Genomic DNA, 14,152 nt, shown 5'->3' with positions numbered 1-14,152 from the left:
TGGTCTTGGAATTTAACTTATTTATTTTACGATAGAGAGGGAATGAAAAAATGTGGTCAGATTTTTAGCATCGTAGCATCGTAGCGCAGGAAAATGGCAGATCTACTGCAGTCAGTTCCGAAGGGTTTTCCTAATTAGAAGTGTTGGCAACACTGTCGTTGTTGATGTACTCGGTCTGGTTTTTTCACACTCCTGGATAATGAACGAAGGACCAGGTAGATTCCAAAGGTGTTAATGAACCTTTTGGCAATACCTGCCGTTCTATGTACAATAAGGACCGAGAACACATAAAAGTTGCGTAACGAGCTGTTGTTTATTTAGCTTGCACGTTTATTTAACTTTGGCTTTGTTTTTAAGATATGACGTCTGTGGATGCTGAAAACATACATGACATACATTGAATGTATTTTGTTGCTTTAACTGTATGAATTAAGGATAGGCATTTGATTTCATTTGATTTTTGCATAGTCAGCAAAAAATGTGCATCCTCCGGAAATTATGGCTTTTGAGTGTTGCCATTTGGTTTGTTGGCATAAAGTGCATCACAACTGCCTACACGCAAGCCTATTATTTTATTTTTTTCCACTTCCACTGTCCACATCGACTGCATCATAGACATGTCCGTTTCCGCTTATTTAAAGCGATTCCGGTTTCCTTTTCCTGTGATTCAGTCCCTTAATGTCCGCATAGTTTTGGTAATTAATTTTGGTAAGCAAAAAGAATGGAAGTCCCGGAGAGAAAAAAGGGAGAGAAAAAGGCTTGAGCAGGAAAGAAGAAAAACTGTGTTAGAAACACAATTAAACTCTGGTAATGAGGTCAAACATCAGATCCAGGGCAAGGGATATCATTATACAGTCTGAACGGATGGCCTGCTCCAGCTGCCATGCTCTTGCTGTGGGATTAGACTCACTGTCCCGAGGCTGCACTTTTTTTTTTTTTTTACCAGGCTGACCCCTGCCCGCCACTGAGGCAAGCAAGCATCCCCCCCCACCCTCCTCCTAGGGGCTACGTACCAACCAACCCCCTCCTGGTCCCGGTGCCTGTGGCACCGACGGGATTGAGGAGAAGTGAACTGTGCTGCCACGTGGGATGACAGGACGAGCCACCCCATTAGGAAGCACTGAGACAGACAGGCACCAGCACACAATCCGGCCTGTGTTGCCAGCTACAAATTACTGGCTCCCTCTATTTCTGTCAGCTCATTTGTAAAAAGCAACCAACAATGACAAGGTGATAAAAGGACATTGTGTCAACGGTTAGAGCGCTGGGTTTAAACCTTGTGAGGCTTTAAGATACAGCAGACACTCCTTTATTTGGAAAAAAGTGATGTTTTGTTGGGTTATAAATTCTGAAATCAACAGAGAGTAGAACTAGCTAAAGTCCATTGAAGTTCAAAGATGGCGTGTTTCACTTTGCAGCCTGCTACTAGCATGTTGCTAATTTTTCACTTCCATTTGTATTTTCCCATTGAAGGTTCTTGATGAAAGCGTCCATTTAACGTTTGCGCTTTTCGACCGACACAGTGTAAACTATCTTTAACCTTTTACTTTGGTGCGATTTTTCTCAAGTCTTTCTTTATCAAAAGGTCAGTAAGCACCAGTTTGAATCGCAATCTGTTGCAGCAGTCTGCTCGGTCTTTTCTTACTTTTGTGTGCCGTTCTCTCTACCCTCTTTGTCTCCCTGGATATCGTTATGACGTTCAGCCGCAACAACAATTCTTCTGTTCTAATTCATATCAATTAGTACGGGACGCTAATGCAAACTGACGGCACAGTGCTCCTTGAAAGGCCTGCAAGGATGTTGTGGCGGCAGCACATCAGTGTGCAGCCAAAAGCCACCCTCTGTTCCCCTTTCTTCCCCATTTCTGTCATTCAGCGCGCAACAAGGGGCTCCGGGCCGAGAGGACAATACCGGTCGGAGCCAGTACTTTGATAATTAGTTATTGATTGAGAACAATGACGGGGCGCGCACTGCCGTATTAGCTCCGACGCCAGTAGGTCGCGACACCGAGAGCCGGCCATCAAGCGAGCGAGGCCAAAACACGCCTGACTCCCTTTAATAAGATATTCCTTCATGTTTTTTCCCCCCGCTTTCATTGCTCTCCTCTTTTTCCCCGCCCTTTCTCCTCAGGCATGTTAGCGTTCAGGCTACGCAGGGGTCAAAAGTATTAATGCCTGTGCACAAATGAGTGTCTGATGAAGGAGAATTTAATTAGAAAATGCCCACTTAAGCTTCTCATTCCACATGGCTCTGTTTTTCCTTCTTTAACTATTTCTCTCCCTTTGTTGTCTTTGAATGTACGAGTCCCAATATTTAAAATTTGTATATATCTATCTATATATATATATATAGATATGTATAAAAAATGTATACATTATGTATATATTATTTAATAGTATTTATTTATACATTATTTTTTTTATATATATAATTTGATATTATTTATCTATATAATATATAGATATATAATTTGATATTATATATATATATATATATTAAAAGACAGGTTTGAGAAGCCTCTCTAAGTGTCTTCACCTGATCTGTGGCCTGTAAGACACTCCTGGCCGTGAAGGCGTCAGTGCTAGGCAGCATCACTTGAACAATGGGAGGACTGTCGGGAGCGACAGCGGGACACGTCTCTCTGACAGGAAGGGAGGTAGGAAAGGGTTATGGGGAGGGGTGTGTTGCTCAGAGGCTAAACTGCTTTGCTGGAACTAATTAAACAGATGAAGTTGTGACATGAATATGCAGATGTTGTTTACATTTTACCATATGGTATTATTTCAGGTAATAACGCTGCTGGAGCGCCTCGCCGCTCATTAATGCGAGGGGATGGGGTGAAAACGTTGTCTATCAAGAGACACCCCGAGCGTGTTGGAGGAATCGGATCAGACCGACGCGCAGGTGTCCGCGTCCGAAAATAGAAGCGCAATTAACATACATGTTGAAAGACACTTCTGCTTGATTCAACTTGTTAGCATCGCAACAAGCGGACCCAAAAAAAAAAAAAAAACGCTGATTGTTTGCCGCTGTCATCCATCCACACGTCACATATTTTGTCTTATTTTTTTTAAATGAGTTGTTTTATTTGATATTTGACATTACCTTATTGAAAAAGTGCCTTGCTCCTGCTTGCGTGCGTGTGTATCTATTTCCGTTAGACATCATATAAGGTTGCTCATAGTTGAGTGACAGAGACCTTCATTTACAATATTTTACTTTGAACTGCATCATAATTAGAGCCATCTAATCTACTAATTGCAGTTACAGCAATTGCTTTCATGAGAATCAAAAAATATTAACAACGTAAGCCGCGTACTGCACCTGCTATGAACCCAGTCTTCATTCTCAATGCACAACCTGCATTTGACCCTATTTTCCCAAACTGCTGAAAAGTAGCATAGCGGCCCGGAGTTCTTTTCCTCCCGCTGTAGGCGTGCAGTGCAACTCGGCCTATTTCCCCCCAGAATGGCTGCTGAGAGGTTAAGAGGGAAAGGGGCCAATGGAGTCGCGTTTAGTAAGAAGTGCAGGATCACGGGGGCCAGCTGGTGGGGTGATGGGAAGCGTAATTGTGCCCGCTGTGCCGATAGAGGGTGGCGGGGTGAAAGGATGGGGTGAGAAGCCCCGGAAAAAAAAAAGGGGGGAGAGGAGAGGGAAGGGGCGGGGACACCTCAATTACCTGTGCTCCCTCTGACCCCTGCTCTCCCTCTGTCTCTCCACGCCGTCTGAGAGGCGGGGCTCTTTTCCACATGCACAAATGCACTCGCTCCCTTCCTCCTTTGTTCAACTCGTACTGGCTCAAATCAAAACTTCCAATCGAATCCACACGTCGAGATTTTTAATCGATTATAAAAATGTGAGAGAACCCACACGATGATGGGGGGGGAATAAATTCATCGGTGTACTGAAGATGACTAATACATCACGCCACATATGGCCAGATTTGCCGTAGTACCGAGATTGACCTGTGAGAGGCAGTATCGTGCCACAGGGCATCCAGATGGCCGGACAATACCAAGAAGAAGAAGAATCGACTGATTGAGTGGCAGACTCTTCTTCTCCTTGTTATTTTATTCTGGTTGAGTGACTTTTGTAGCAGTTAACAATCTGTTTAAATTTTACAATAGTTTTTCAAAGTTTTACCATTTTTCGGCCACACCTGGATAATCTTTCGAAACATCCAAAAATCGGGCCTTTTTTCTGACTTTGATTTAAAAGGATGGAAACTGTTTCAATTTGATCCAGTTGTTGATATATATCATCCCCTAACCCAAATAATAACTGACGTTTAAAAAAAAGGGAGGGGCTCCATTCTTTGTCTTTACCAAAACCAAATCAAATAGAATCAATTTCTGTCGCATATCCACGTTTGATCCCACAACTGGGCGAGCATATAGGAGATTAAAAGACACGCGGCGGAATAAAAAGCGCATTTACTTGAACTGAGCATTCCTCTCAAACATTTTCTGCGCCTCACACGAGGCTGTCGCGGTCGATTTGGACGCCGCCGCCGGGGGGGCCCTGGTACAGTAAGTGACAGAGACGGCTGTAAAAATCAATGGCTGGCAGGAGTGTGATGTCTTAATCAACTCAGTGTGTGCGTGCGTCTTGTTCAGACAGGAAGACGCGGACGTGTAGACAGCACCCGGCCTTTTGTGAGCCTGTCAAGCCGGGCCCTCAAAAGCAGATGAAGCTGTCAGATTATTAATATATTTATACTGACAGGGGCACTCCTTTCAGTGCCCCCCCTATGCAAAAAAAACAACATACTCCGGGCTTCAAAGGCGGCGGGGCCACAAGGTTGGACGCGAGGTCAGAGGACAAACACATTTTGAAAGCAAATTCTCTTCCTGGCGCAACCTGTTTTTTCACTGGTGGCGGCGTCTGCGACAGCGGCGGCCATTCAGCCGCGTCTTTGGGCTGAATTGGCGGCGGCTTTCAAAGCGCCCCGGCCCGGCGGCCCCCGGTGATCCTCCGCCGAGCCGGGCTGACAGTCTATGTTCAGGGGTCAGAGCACCAGGCCCGACTCCCAGGACCCGCTCGCTCGGGCTCTGCCGTCGCAGACCTCAAATTAAAATGTGAAAAGCTGAGCTACTGAAGGCATTCCTCCAACAGACGCTCCCCCCCCCCTCCCCTCCTGTGGCATCTTGCTTTCTCTATGACAGCTCCTCGGAGAATGCTTTTTCTCTTTCATGTTCCTTCTTTTAGCTCAGTGGTCGCCAACTTTTTTTTTTTGCAATATTTTGACAGACCAGCACAGAAATGCGAATCAGTTATAAAAGATAGCCATTACTCTGATTTTCAGTATTCAAACCTTGATTTGAATCTCAAGTAACTGAGTTCAAGGCATCATGTTGAGAGGACAGAAACAAAATAACTGAGCAAACGTTCACGCTTCAGCTGCATTAAATAGTTCTGGAAGCATTGTTGCGTTTGAGTGTCTACTGTATTCCGAGGAAGATGGAACTTTTGTAAAGCAGTCAACAGTCACTTGGAAGGGTTGAGTGGGTATTATGAGACAGATTTAATAAAGTGCTGATGTACGGTGGCACGTTGCCTTTCAAGACTTTGTAAATGAAAATGAGCCGGTTGCTATCTTGTTGTGCCTGTCCTGCTTTTCTGATATAACTGCTGAAATTGTGTCTGAAATGCAGCTTCAAAGTGAAACCAACTAAATAATATTTAATCTTATCGTGCGAGCCAGTACGGAATGTCCCGCCGACCGTGACTGGTGGTTGGGGACCAGCCAGCGCTTTAAATAATTTAACAGCATGTGAACAGAGTTGTCAGAAGGGGAATACATACTTGATCGACTGAGCGCAGGCGCGGCGGAGCCGTCAACGCCGGGCTTTAAATTCGATTTTCTATGCGCGTTCCGTCTGGAGCCAGTTATTGCCCAAGCTAGATGCGTTTTGATGGATCAATTATCCATTCTAGCATGTTGCCGGGCCAACGTGATGCCCGACTATGACACCTGTCACAATCTTCTATTAGCGGGGAAAGGAAATTGAAATAATTTAATGACAGCTAATTTGGTCTTTGTTTTGAATCTCATTATGCCCCTCCCCTCTCCTCGGAGTAATTGTGTTTCTACAGAGGGAAAAAAATATGACTGCACTCAAAGCAAAGGAGCTACTTGCGCTATTAATTTGACAGTGCAGCAAATGAACTGTTTTATCTGATTGAAGAGAACAAAAACTTTGAAAAGACTTAACTTGTCCAAGGAGAGATGACACGAGGAAAAAATAAATATGACTGACTGAAGAAGAAGGAAAAAAAATCAAGTAATCAAGGTAGTTCGATAATTATATTAAAAAAAAATACACATCACGATAATGAATTATGAGCAAGATTGAAGCAAATCATTAGCACCTAGCATCTTCCCGTTAGCTGCCAATGCTATGGCTAATGATGCGCTGCATCACCAAATTCATCACCGTTTAATCTCAGAGGAGTTGAATGCGGTATTGTTAATAATGACAATATATTGAAATTGAATCTTAGTTAAACTGTTTCATCCCCATCTGAATATTTGCGACAGCTTGTTAGCGCTCATAGCCTACTGAGCAATTCATCTTAATGTTATGGCTAAATTTGTGACATGTGATTTATGACGCAATTTTGTTCCTTTGTCAACTAAATACGCTCTTTTTTAATTTTTAAGTTAGCATTGAGATGTTTGGGGGGGGCGATACGCTAACTGTAGTTGTTATTTTTTATTTTACCAAGCGTTAAACTAATTGAGCTCAGTTGAAAAAAAAACGATGTATGCTTGTGGAAAAAGCAGCGTGGGAGCGTCTTACCGGTACATATGTGCCTATACTTGAATTTGCAAGTTAAGAGCCTTATTGGGATTACCCGGGCTACATTCCTCTCATCACTATCATAAAGAGAAAGAGGGAATAGATGCACGTCCCCCTTCTTCTTCTTCTTTTTTCCTGGGATTCAGTAAGCTCTCTGTCAATGCTTGTGGGATTGAATTGCCTTGGATGGCTCCCCTTCATTCCGCAGAATGATCTCAGACCTAATTTAGCGGGCAGCTCAGGATCCAAAGCATACAACTCTGCATAGAACGTGTGAAATAGATAGAGCGAGCCATCCCTCAGATGTGCTCAAGTAATCTCCAGCCAGCGCCGGTCCGGCAGGCCTCGCCCCCTAAAGGGATTGATGCGGTGTCAGAACCTTTGGCTCCGGAGGTCATCGTCTCTTCTCGCCCCGGCCCAATCGGACAAAAGCCGAATTTCTTTCTCCGCCGCTATTCGTTTCTCCTTTTATTTCCTCTCCTTGAATTCATCAGCCAGGGGGAGAGAGCCGTGAGACGTGAATGAAACATTTTCATTAAAAGGGAGGAGAAGAACGAGGCCAGATCTGATCTGAGCCAATGACATCCCAACCTTTTTTTTTTTTTTTTGTTTCCCCCCTTCTTCTACTTCTTCTTCTCACTTGCCCCAGCTGTCACTCGGCGAAGGCCGATTGAAATCAGCACCGTGTCACGGCCGTCATATCTCCCCGAGACATAAAACATGCAGAAACATCAATAAGCAACAGGGCCGCTGACAGCTTTCAGGCTACAGCGGTGGGGACCAGGGGAAGGTTAGGGCTCTCGGGGGCTGTACGTCGCCGCGTGCGGTTGAAGTGTCGTCTTCGGGCTTCACCCAAGACAAGATAAAGTCTGTCGGGTTATCGCCCGGTTCAAGTTGCTTCTCGGACAACCGCGGCCACGGGGACGTGCCCTGTCAGACAATCCTTGCGTGCGTGTTTGTTGGAGTTTGAGTGCGTGGGAAACGTTTTGAAATGTCCGTCATGTGTCCGAGACGCTATTAATGCGCACGATGCATCCTTGTCACAGTTAGAATAGCTTGATTCATGTAACATAAATATAAATAGGGAACATATATTATTGCTTGTATTGTTATTGCTGCATAGGTATATCATGATAGGTATTAAAATATAAATTGAAATGTCAACCTTCAATGAAAACCAAGTATTTAAAAAAGAGAAATGTTTAGATGACAACAATTTAAAAAACAGACTATACATATATATATATATATACCAATAAATACTATTTAATATAATTGATTTTATGTCATTGATTTATTTTCCAATTTTGACCCATTCTATTATTATTATTATTATAAAATATAAAAGGCGGTTAAAAATCAATCAATCAATAAATACACATGCGTTCCCTAGTTAGGGTTGTATTAATTCAATTCAGTCAAAATAACCTATTAAGAAGTTAAAAACTATTACAATAAAAAAATTTAAATAAATTTAAAAAATTGGATTGAAATTTGAGTTTTGCCGTTCTTCAGTTCAATCAAAATACAAAATTCATAGATGTGCTTCTAATTAAAAAAACAAAAAAATCTTTGTTTTCTAATCATACAGCGAATTGTGTATGAAAGAGCAGAAGGCTATTTCCCCACCGCAAACAAGCGTAATTTACTGACCAGTGCCCGTAGAAGAAGATTGATAACAAACGAGTGGCCCCCATTTGAGTGTGTATTTAATTGCCTAATGGGCGTTAAAGGTTGGTGTCGTGTGGCATCGTGTGACACCTCCTCGAGCTGCTTGCTTGCTAATGAGCTCAAGTTTGGAGCTCGGCAGGAAGTGCTGAGTCCTCCTTTTCCTCTCACCTGGTCACATCTACCTGTAAATAAGACTTAAGTCATTAACGTGACAGACTTTTGGCACAAGTTGCAATACGCCTCCTAAAAGCTGAACTTGCATTTCAAATGTGACTTCTGTTGTGTGTGTGTTTTTTTTCCCCAGCAATTTGTGTGTTCTAACTAGCAGCGCCTCGCAGCACTCCCCCATGTTCTGGTCCATCTGCCTCCTGTCCATTGATCAGCCTTCCAGGGGGCATCAGTCTGTTTAACATCTGCTACGAGTTGCCGAGGCTCAGGTAACCGCGGCGCCTATTGATCTCGGCGTCCACCTGCAGCAACATCTGCTCGGCCGCATCGTCCTTTTTGTCGGCGCTCGTTTCCCTCGGCTCGTCTGGTCCACTTTGACTCGCTCGCACAAAGGACTATGCGCCTCTGTTCGCGCGGCTTTTTACATTGTTCCTGTAATGAAGATGGAATTAACCATTTCGGAGTGGGCGTAGTATGAAAAAATATATATATACTTTCTTTAAAGTTGACTTTTATTTAAATGGAAATATTAGTCTTGATATAGTGAGATTTTATTTTGCTTGGAACTGCAACGAGACATGACTATTTTGAATTTATTATAACTAATTCAAAAATGTAAATTAAGAAAAATATGTATATTTAGTTGAAATCTTTTAAAGAGGAAATACTATATTTATAATTGATCATCAAATAGTATCTTAAAAACACAAATTCTATTGCTTTATTAATAATATCTGGTTGAGATTGGTAAAAATACACAGAACATGCTTCATCATGTAGTTTCAAATCATAAAGCAAATTTGATTATATTAATATTTGGTTGAAATCATGAAAATGAATTCACAATTATATATGATCACAGCATACAAACGGGTGATTATTTTAAGCTCAAATTCATATAGAAGAAATCATGGAAAAAAATATTTGGAAATGACTGCATGTTGCTATACCATACAATAAATCTGCAAATTAATTTCAAAAAAAGACCAAGTGTATAAATACACATCTTTTATATAGTGAATACTGAAACTGGATGTTGCATAGAAAAATGCATATTTACAGTTACAAAGAATATAATCACTTCAAGGTCCAATATATATATTATAGATTACAAACATTTATATGAATATAAATATGATATTAATACAAATTTACTGTTGGTCTGAGAATCATCTTAGAATTTGTCTCCAGAGCTCCGAGGGGAGAAAAAAATGCAACCGCCGCCGAGCTTGTTTAATTTGCTCTTTTGCGTGCGGGGCGCAGGTTAGTTCATTTCAATTTTTGATTTCAAAAGCTATCAAATACACCTCGTGCGAGGAAATCAATTTTCCCAGCCGCCCCGGCTTTTGTGGCAAAAAGAGCGGCCGGCATTGGGGGAGCGGCCCCAGTCACGTGACCCAGTCAGAGATTAGTCGGGGAAGGCCGCGTTGCCGCCACCTCAATTACGCTCTGCCTCTTGTCATTTACCTCCAGAACACCTCATTCATATTTAATTCATGAAAGACTCGGCGAGATTAATTGTCATATAGATGACGTGGAGCAAACACCGCAGCCGGCGTTCTACTCATTGCCTGGCATTAAAAAAAAAATCCGATTAAAAACTGCATATCCGTCGAAAACATTGATTTTAATTGTAAGGAAAATGAAGATGGGTGGCTTGATTTAATTGTCTGTAAAAGTGCGACTGGCAGCGAGTTTGAGTCTTTCCACGCTTCTCGATACGATCAGTGGCAGTCTTTCATCCGCATATCACATGCACAATGAAGCCATTTTGATCACAGCATTACACTCGCAATTATAAACTTTTAAATGCGTGCGGCGGGATCATGTAAAATCCTTTTTGATACGTTTGACCGATTGTTGACATCGTCTCGCTGCATGGATGTGAGCATATTTTACAATCTCGTTAATTTTTTTTTTGTCGTTCCGACTCAAACCCAACCCTCCTTTTTAGTCAAAGCAAATTTGGAATATATTCAGTAATCAAAGAATGGATCAACCCCAGCGACTGGAGAGGAGGCAATTTGCGGCCATATCATGAGATTATATCCATTAGACGGCGTGTGGGTTTGAATGCGTGTGCGTGTTATTCTATGGCGAGTTCCCATGACAACTGTTTTGGGGCGAGGCCTCGGTGGAAAACCAAGCTCAGCTGTCATCGCTTCACCTAAAAGCTTTGTAATTGCTCTCATTTGCATAGCACAATTAAGTGTGTTAGCTCACAGCAAGAACAATCAACCTCCACTAAAGACGGGGGACGCTATAATTATTATATCAGTGGATTGCGAGAAGCGCCTCGTTGATGAGCCTGTCAAGCTCCATTCCTCGGCGCTGCGCAAACACTCGCTCTCCGGCGGATCTGTGAAGCTGTTTGGACTCAAATTGACTACCTTGTTCATCACCGTTATGTTCCAGAGCAAACCATTATCGGTGAAAATATGTGATATGAAATTTGCGAGCATAAAATGATCAAAGAATGTACATCTGTCTGTCTCTGCGGAGTCTGCGGGTGAGTGTTGGGATGTGAGCTGTGGCTCACAGCAGCACCTGCGTGAGCATGCTCATTGCGTTTTATAAACTGAAATGTGCATTTGCGGCTGTGACTATCTTTTCTCGCATTACAGATTTCTACCATATAAGTGGATTCGATCCACACACAAAAAAAAATGGAGCCCAGGGTTCTAGATTACCAGCCACCTGAAGTTGTGCAAATGTCACGAATCAATACAGATTTCCATATATTTCAATATTTTTGAATTTTAAACACTTATATTGATCATCATTATTTATTTTTATCATTTTACGCATATACGGTTGTACCTGACAATAAAAGTTGACAAAATGATGATGAATTGTCAAAACTAGTTTGTGGCTTAGACTCGACCGCTGCAAACCATAATCCTAATCCTACAGCTGCATCAATTTTTGGCGCCATGTTTTGCTTTGGAGATGAACACATCTGCAATACCTGCTTCCAATTTAGGCTCATTTGAGTGGATTCCCTAAATGTTGGAAATGGTCCAAAATGGCGGCTTCAAACAAAAAAAGCTTCTTGTTCATTGTCGACTGTACAATAAATAAGTTGGTCAAATAAATCAGGCATCACATGGGTGCCTCCATGTGCAAATTTGTCCGTGTACCTAATGATGTGTCCTGTCAGTGAACCACTTTCACAGCCGTGTTTGATCCGTCACCGTTTTGATCCCGCGGCGCTCTCGGTCGTGGTCGACCGAAGCCTCGGAAAGGTTACGTGTACACGGCGTGCTCATCATTGTTTCTTTTCTCTCCCTTAGACGTTCGGGGAGTCTGTAATGAAGAGCTCTTGAACTGCCGGGCGGAGACGCGCTGAGATGAGAGTCCAGCAGGACGCCCCTTTTGGCTCTGCGGGACGGTAACACACACACGGATACACTCTTATTGTTTGATAAATCGCAGATTCTTTTTTTTTCCGCTTGTTCCAGCGTGTTTATTGTGGAGGGTAACAGCCTTGACATGTCGCCATGCAACATTTTCAAAGCGACACGCATGAAAGCAGGTGCTTTCTAAGCTTTATTATCAAGCCTGTGATCACATGCTGCAGCACATCTTTGCCTCCGGGGCCCTGCCGTGTAATGGAGGGACCAAATAGCAAGCTCTCTCTCCCCCCCCCCCCCCCCCCCCCCTAACGTAAACTACTCAAAGACCAGCATCAATTTTAATTTGTATTTATCCTGTTGATGCCCCCCCCCTCCCTCCCTTTTTTTTTTTTTTCACTCGCCGCACAAATTACAGCCATCATAGCTGTGATTCCAGCAGCCCACGCGGCGCGCTATCAGAAAATTAGCACGCGGCACAACCAGTGGCGGGTTCAAGGTGTCACAACACAATTATGCTACGACGGCGACCTGACGAGCTCTGACTGGTCGCCGGTTTTGTGACAACTAAGCCTGGAGGGCTGCCGTGTCTGTCACATGCAGGGGATACATTTAGTCTCCTTTGTGGGTTCGTCTTTCAATTCACATGCTCGCACATTAAAAAAAACAATTGAGATGATTAGTGGGTGTGTCATGAATACACTGTGTAGTCAATTATTAGGAGGAGGCTGTTTTTCTTTCGCAGTAAATATTTTTTATACTATCTTTTGAAATTATTAGGATTATGTCAAACGAAACCACTTTGATGACAACAGTATTTTTTTTTTATTGCCGTGTTAAAAAAATACAGGTACGATACGAAATCTTTTTCATTGTAGTATTAAAAAAGCTTTTGGGTAACTTGGAAAGAAAAGTAAAACTATTTTGAATTAAAGTCGTTCTCTTAACCTTGCGTGAAGGAAGCACTGTATTTTTTGTTTTTAGGCTTAAGGTTATCTTGAATTTTTTTTGGTCATATGTTTGAAACAAAAAAAATTGCAAATTTGAGATTAAAATCCAAATTTTACAAGAATAATGTAGGACATAATTTAGATATAGATTAATAATTTCGTCATAGATTAATGTTTTCGCAGTATAAAATTGATGTTGGTACAGTTGACATATTTCATACATTGGCGAGACGCGCAACTTTGCAAGAATCGTTTTTATAATATGAATATGACCAATTTTTGGGCGTGTCAGCATTACATTATCCCCAGTATCAGGAAGCAATTGTGTGATCTTAAGCCTTCATTCCATTCAATCCTACTCGCATAAATATTTGGTCCACACTGTGTATCAATTCAGCTTCATCTTTGCGGTCAAATTCACGCCAACCTCCCCGAGAGGCGACTTGACTGCTGTCTATCTACGCGTGCGTGTCATTAATAAAATGAAGCCGTCAAGTTAAAAAAGCTTCTGCGCTGTAGGAGTCAGCTCACGGTGACTTTCAATCAAGCCCTAATCCTAGCGTCTCATAAAAGTTGGAGCGCAAAAATGAAGGGAAGCTCCTCACTGTGCTCTCGGTGTCAAGCCATTAGGCTGTGTGAAATGAGGTGCCACTCACCCTTCCCAAAGCCGTCCATACGGCCGACGCGCCGCTAAAATACTATACGGGCTCAACACTGTCGGCTGGATGGAAACATAATTGTGCTGCGATGGTCGTCGTGCGGATGCTAATATCCTCTAACAAAGACTTGAAGAGCATGCAACATCCAAGTCGTAGCGGTTTGATGCCACATTGATCGGAAAAGCGTGGCTTTAAAAGACAGAGGGCGTTCCGAAAATTGTGTCAAATGTGAAATTCAAATACAAGCGGACAGACGGTTGGATCCGTCTTCATCGACTTTGAACCTGTTTGAGTCCCCTAAGACACAAGTTGTTTTTGAAATATAGAAAACTGTTTTGTATAAAACATGACAAACCGTAAAATCATTTTCAGAAAAAAATGGATTATATCGTGTAATGACGTGGCCAAGTGAGCTAAAGTCCCGTCGACCGGTTTGTCTGTGTGGGAGTGTCTGGATGTGAGTTGTGGCCTTCAGCAGATTTTCAATTTGTGTCAGACCATTCAAATAAATGGCAACTGTGGTTCTCCTCGCCCACATGTGAGAACGT

At 42.5% G+C, this 14,152-nt stretch overlaps 1 protein-coding gene across 1 annotated transcript in view; it reads left to right on the top strand.

Annotated features, from left to right (window-relative positions):
* mctp2a (multiple C2 domains, transmembrane 2a) overlaps positions 1-14,152 on the top strand; it is a 157,750-nt gene that overhangs the window by 123,437 nt on the left and 20,161 nt on the right. Inside the window, exons 28-29 of the transcript XR_005098410.1 lie at positions 8,779-8,911; positions 11,936-12,033. The gene's annotated coding sequence lies outside the window, so the exon portion shown is untranslated. The remainder of the gene's footprint in view (positions 1-8,778; positions 8,912-11,935; positions 12,034-14,152) is intronic.

The sequence above is a fragment of the Syngnathus acus genome, chromosome 6, assembly GCF_901709675.1.
Source record: "Syngnathus acus chromosome 6, fSynAcu1.2, whole genome shotgun sequence".
Classification (NCBI taxonomy): Eukaryota; Metazoa; Chordata; class Actinopteri; order Syngnathiformes; family Syngnathidae; genus Syngnathus; species Syngnathus acus.
This window is presented reverse-complemented; position numbering and strand designations above follow the sequence as displayed.